We start from the raw sequence: 6388 nt of genomic DNA, 5'->3' as shown, positions 1-6388 counted from the left end.
ATATATATATATACATATACTGAAGAAATTATTTTATAATTGCAATAGCTATACAAAATAGTTTATTCAATTATCCAGCAAACTGACGATATTTGTCATCATTTTAACGTCAAAAGTATCTCAAATGAAACTTGAATATTTAGTTATCATCTTTATAATTATTATCACAAAATTTTTCTCTGAGTGAATGCCTCTGAATATACAAAATTCTAATATTCTGCATTAATTGTACTGCAACACAGCGAAAATTAGTAAAATTATAGATAATTTTAAAAATAAAGTTTTGAATCAACATATTGTGAATAGCGCGTTGTAATTTATCTAATTATACACACAACTTGTCTTGCGAAACTGCATACATTATAGTTTTCTAAGTAATATTTATCTAGCATTCATGCATTTGCATTTGTGACATTTCATATAAACGATTAAATATGTACTGTTTGTTTTTGTTATCTCCACAAAATGGAAAGCTAAGTTTCGTCGAGTAGCGTGATCAGTATGTATAGTTATATTTATTGGTGTCCAGGACCGTAATCGATTTTGTCCAACCTAGGCCGTAGGGGCGCAGCTCACACTCCTACGAGCAAGTCATTATCGAATGCGTCTGATCGTTTATGATAATGGTGTTTCAATATTCAGTAGATGAGTAAGCAGCCGAGTCATCGAATAACTTCTAATTCTAATTCCTCGTTCGTATACCTACCATTTGTGCCTGAGGACCAATATCGAGGGCAATAATATTATTGCTTTCGTCTCCCGGCGGTAGACACCATCCAGGCACGTTAACGAGCGCAAGTCTGATCGCCCGATAAAGTCATTTCTGCATTGAAAACAATTTATTCGATATTGCAAGAACGACGTAGACTAGACATCTCTGACGGATCGAAGATTAACCCTTCCCCCTTCATCTCCTTCCCGTCTTGCGTTTAATTCCTCGTTGCGGTCTTCGGAGCTGGGATATCCGTCATTAGAAATAAGGTCGCAAACTACGGGGCAATGTATATATCTCGTGCATACGCGAGAGGAGGAGGGAGGGCCTAACCGCGAGATCTACAGATGGTGCGGCGTCTCGATTCTGCCTAAACGGAGACCTCGGGTACTACCATAAGCTCCTGCACAGAAGCACATTAATTCTATTCCCTTTAATTAACGGTTCCGTGCTACGCCAGCTTAGAGACCTTTTCGAGGATAACGCGCGCGTTCCGCTTTCGCACGACATCCATGCTGCAACCACTTCTGCATTATTTGGCGAGATTTCTTCATGCTTCTATTGATATCAATAAGGAAAAAATTGTTTGTCAAAGCGTTTATTGAAATCTAATTTAGCTTTTGAATTAACGCAAAGATAATCTCGTTGCACCACGTAAAGGAAAGGAACGGTAATCGATTATTTAAATGTAGAATTAGATTTACAAAGTAGTTTTAGAGCTTATTAATCTTTCAGCAGTCGCTGCGAATAAATAAATTAATAGCAACCCAATGAAACTTGTATCCATCGAAACTCGGCTTGTTCATTTCTCGCATGTGCCAAAGAGGAGAATAAATTTCTATTAATACAAAAGCTGAAAGGACCATCTCATGATTACAACATTTTTGCTTTCAAGATCGTTCGTTCCCTTTTACTCAAATACGCTTTGTGCGAACGAACTTTCTCGTAAAGTAAACCTCCCGATCCTCTCGGAGAAACGAGACGGGAGAGACAAAACCGCGGTAAAAGTTTTCTGGAAAAAGGTATAATTTAACTCTTTCGCGGCGAGTGCATGAATTATCAATGGGAATACAGGAAACTTGGAATTTATTTTAAAGGAGACACGTGAATTCGATTTCCCATCAGACAATTTTGCTTTCAAAATTTCTGATAAAACTTATTTATTAAGCTTAACTCTCCAAAGTTGATCTATAATAATAATTATTGACATTGGGTCTGTAAAACTCATTTATGTTAATTAAAAAGCATAAATTAATTTCAAGGAATCAAAATGATACAACTCGTATATAAAAATAAATTGATACTGAGTATATTTTAATAAGAATAAAAACAATTAAATTGTTTGACATTTTTGACAAAGAGAATTATAATTGAGTGAGTCCAATATACCTATCGTACAGTCGTGTGTGTGTGTGTGTGTGTGTGTGTGTGTGTGTGTGTATGTGCGTGTGTGGTGTGTGAAGAGTTAATTAATTTCGAATATTCTCTCGCAAAAGTATCACGAGATGCGCGAAGCGAATCACGGTTATTTTCGTTTCTTGTTTATAATATAGGTAAATGTTATATCTTTCGTAGGTGGCAGGAAACGTGTGACTCATTTCTTTTTGTTCACCATGTTACATAAATATTACATCATACTTCCTTTAAGGTATACGAGAGTGATCTATTCAGATTCGCATGGCACATTGTTTCCATCATACTACTATGATAATGAATATAAAAAAATATGTAATAAATATAAGAACAGAAAATAATAAATATAAGAAAATATATAGAAAAACTGGGATTCTAATAAAAACTGAGGTTATAATAGACTGACCAAAAATGTATAAATAAGAAAAAAAACAATTATAAAAAGCAAAAACCATAGAATAAGTTTAACGAAGAGAATAATTCATTTATTCTCTATATTAATTATAAAATTTCCAAAATTAATTCACACAACAACATTGAAAATCATTTATACTTTTTATTTATCTAAAATCTTTTTTCTGAAATAAAATACCTTCTTTCCATTATGTTTGTTTGGATTGTTACATGTATATTTTGTGTATATTTGTTTGGATTGATATACGTATATTTTTTTTGTGTCTAAGCATAAGAGAATCGATGTTTCTTTAGAGGGTAAATATAAATTAAATATGTATTTTATATTGTGTGCGTCAATATCGACTATATTAATTTAATTTGATATAAAAAATTAATAATAAATTAATTTGTAATAATGGAAGCGAATAAACTTTGGCTTTCACTGGTTGCTATATTGATTCGATACCTCCGAACTACCCCCATTAAACGTGCCAATAATGGCTCGCGAGTGGTCCAATTTTGGCAGTTTCGGCCGCTAGTTCAAGCCAAGTCAATCGACAAAGGTTTCGAGGCATTCCGTGCCTCGACTTCGTTTGGTCGAGATCGAATAACGGGCGACGTGACTGCCAAGATTGCTTCTCCTCGCGAGATGAAAACTAGAGAAATAGGGATAACCGCGTGTCATAGCTCGTGCGAATAAAATTCGTAAAGGCGTAAAGAAATTCAAATCACTTTTGTCGACGATATCATACGGCTCGAAATGCTTATCGCGAACCGATTTTCGATTTTGCCGGTTTTGAAAACGTGACACGATGGAGAGCGATGACATTCTTCTCCAAAATAACGTAGCTATATTATATGGTGTGCCCCGAAGCAAATAAATCTAAGCTGTTCCCAGTTTTCTCTGCTTCTTTTATTTACTATCTAAATAAGATCACAAACATTTATACCTAAATATATTTTATTTCGCATTTCAATCTATCTAACAAAATATTTTAGAGATTATTTAATTACGAAGCACATAAATTGACGAGTACATAAATTAAAAAAAATCGGCTCTTTGTGTTTTTTTTTATTAAACAGAACTAATCTATTTTTAATACATGAATGGCAAAACATTATTCATCTTTATCGCACAAGAAGAATGTCTTGCGTTTCTTCACGGTTCTTCATCATGAATTCAGATGGCGGTACTTGGAGATGTCTGATCTAATACGTCTTTTGCTATTTGCTCTTACATTTAGTAATGTCTGTTTATTTTTGCCGGCAAATATTATGTAAGTAATTAAAGAGAAAATAATTTTTTCTATTATTTTTATTTTACCGTTTTTGACATGTTTAATTTGGCACAGAAAGTTTTATAAATTATTATAATTAATGCTCTATTCTATTCCATAAAATATTAAAGACTGTATAAAAAAATAAAAACTGAAAAAGATTAATATTAATATCTTTACCTTTTTATTAATATCTTTACTTATTAATATCTTTACCTTTTTATCATTAATTTTATTATTAATATATCTTTTTTATATTTTTTTTATTTTATTTATTTTAACATTCAATATTAATACGTATCTATCTGACAATAATTTCTTCGCAATCAATAACACTGTCTTTTTATAAGTTATTTAATCACGTCGTGTCTAACGTGTCGAATGTAAGGGTTGAAATTCTTTCAAAACTCGACAACTTCGTTGAAAGGTTGAAACGATGATGGCTATCGAAGAGTGAATTGTATTTCAGAGATTTAGGTCAACACGCGGTACATATCGAGTTGCTCTTTTACCAGATTCTAATGTCGTCGCGGCAGCATAGTACGTGATCGTCGAAACAGGTCGGGAATTATAGTTTCCATTACCTCGCGGCTCAACGATGGATAGAAATTAACAGGCTGCTGTGCGGATGTAAACGTAAGTTAACCAATTATATGGCCGTGACCGATTGTGTTCAGGGAAAATGGTTTCAAGCACGTTCTCGGTTTTTTCAGCATTGTCCGAAAGCTTCTAATGCAGAAAATACTTGCACACCATATTTCGGTCATAAATTCGTTATCAAGCTCGATTGTTTATCCATTTATCGGAATATTAAACATTGTTGTTTGCTTTATTTCATGAAGCAGCAAGGAAGTATTACGGGAAATGTAAATAGATATTATGAATTTTAAATTATATGCGAAACTTAATAACGTTAAAGAGTTTTCTGTGAAAAGAGGTTTATCGACAATAAATATAATAATTTAGAAGATTAATTATGCAGTTTCGCACTGTGAAAACGAATACAATGCTTCTAAAGCAGTTTTATTATTTAGTTCTTAAACATGGAACGCTATTTTTAAGGAAATTTACAAAGAAATTCCTACAAGTATTGTGTCGAAACATAATAGAGCATGACCGAGCATAATTGTGTAATTTTAGTTGGCCGCAAACGAATCCTTATACAAATAATAGAGCGATACTATAATAATAGAATATTCCTACTATTAATATTTATTATAAAAATATTCTATATTATTTTAATAATATAAATATTATAAATAGATATTAATTAAATGTTAATTTTTTCCTTGAAATTATTATTACTGTAAACTGAGCCCTTAAAAATTTTATGAGGGATTCCCAAATATAAATATAAAATTAACTTTCTTTTTCTGGGTGTATTTGCGCGATCTCAGTTTCTAATTTAAATTATCACGTTTCTCGGAATGTGTGGCAATAGATATATTTATCTTGATTAATTTGTTGCGCAGATTGAGATGGCTTCTAAAGTACAAGTTCCGCGACGCGCGGAATTCGGGAACTTTGTGCGAGAAGCGGTGCATCTATTTCGGTTTCCGCTGTAAATTCCATCTCTTCTCTCCCCTCTCCTTACTCACTCTCTCTCTCTCTCTCTCTCTCTCTCTCTCTCTCTCTCTCCCCCTCCTCCTCTCTTTCAGATTCTCTACTTTTCATTCTTTTACAATCGCGATTCTTTTCTCTTCCATTTCAATTTGCTCCGTTTTTTAACAGATCCGTCTCTTTCTCCTCGTTTATTCCTTCGTTTACGCCATTTTTCGTTAGTTCCATGTCCATGGAGTCGAGATTGGCCGTCTTAATCAGATTTTATTCGCCTAAAAGGATGGATGGGATAAGGGGAAATAATTAATGTGCATAAGGTAGGATCTTTTCCCAAGATAGTCTTTCTAATTATCCGGCGCCCTTTCCGACTTCGCGTTTATCACATCCGGCTTTTCGGTAGATGCTTATCGTTTCTCGATTTCCTACGTGTTCGCCCTTCTCGTCGCACACGCAGAAAATAGTGCAACTGCAAGTGAAATCGTTAATCTTGCAGTGAGAAAACTTTCGTTGAGATAGGTATATTGATTCTGAAGCGTTTGCCATTTAACTGCTCTCTACTTTATAAAACATTTGATTTTAACATAACAATTATATGTAATATAATTTTTATATTACGAGAATCTCTAAAATACTTATAAGGCTATAAGAGTTTTTTTTCGTTAATGAAATTCGTTTATTACATAAAGAAAGATTCTAAATTTGTTTTTAATCCTGGGAATAATCATCTGGAGTGATTTTTATATCCTTAGCAGAGAGAAAATATAGTCAATAGTTTTCTTTACTAAAAATCCACTTCTATTTCTTCTTTTATCTTTTTAAAAAAATATTTAGTAAATCTTGTACATAAATGATTATACATAAATGATTATATACATAAATGATTTCAAATACTTGTGTATATAAAACAATCAATATTGTAAAACAATCAATATTATACAATATATTGGGTTGTCCGGAAAATTCGCGCCGCAAAAGATTTAAATTTAATAAATGTATACTAAAATTTAAATCTTCATTTCAATTTTCTTTC

Source organism: Atta colombica, unplaced genomic scaffold (assembly GCF_001594045.1).
Source record: "Atta colombica isolate Treedump-2 unplaced genomic scaffold, Acol1.0 scaffold100, whole genome shotgun sequence".
In the NCBI taxonomy this organism is placed as follows: domain Eukaryota; kingdom Metazoa; phylum Arthropoda; class Insecta; order Hymenoptera; family Formicidae; genus Atta; species Atta colombica.
This window is presented reverse-complemented; position numbering follows the sequence as displayed.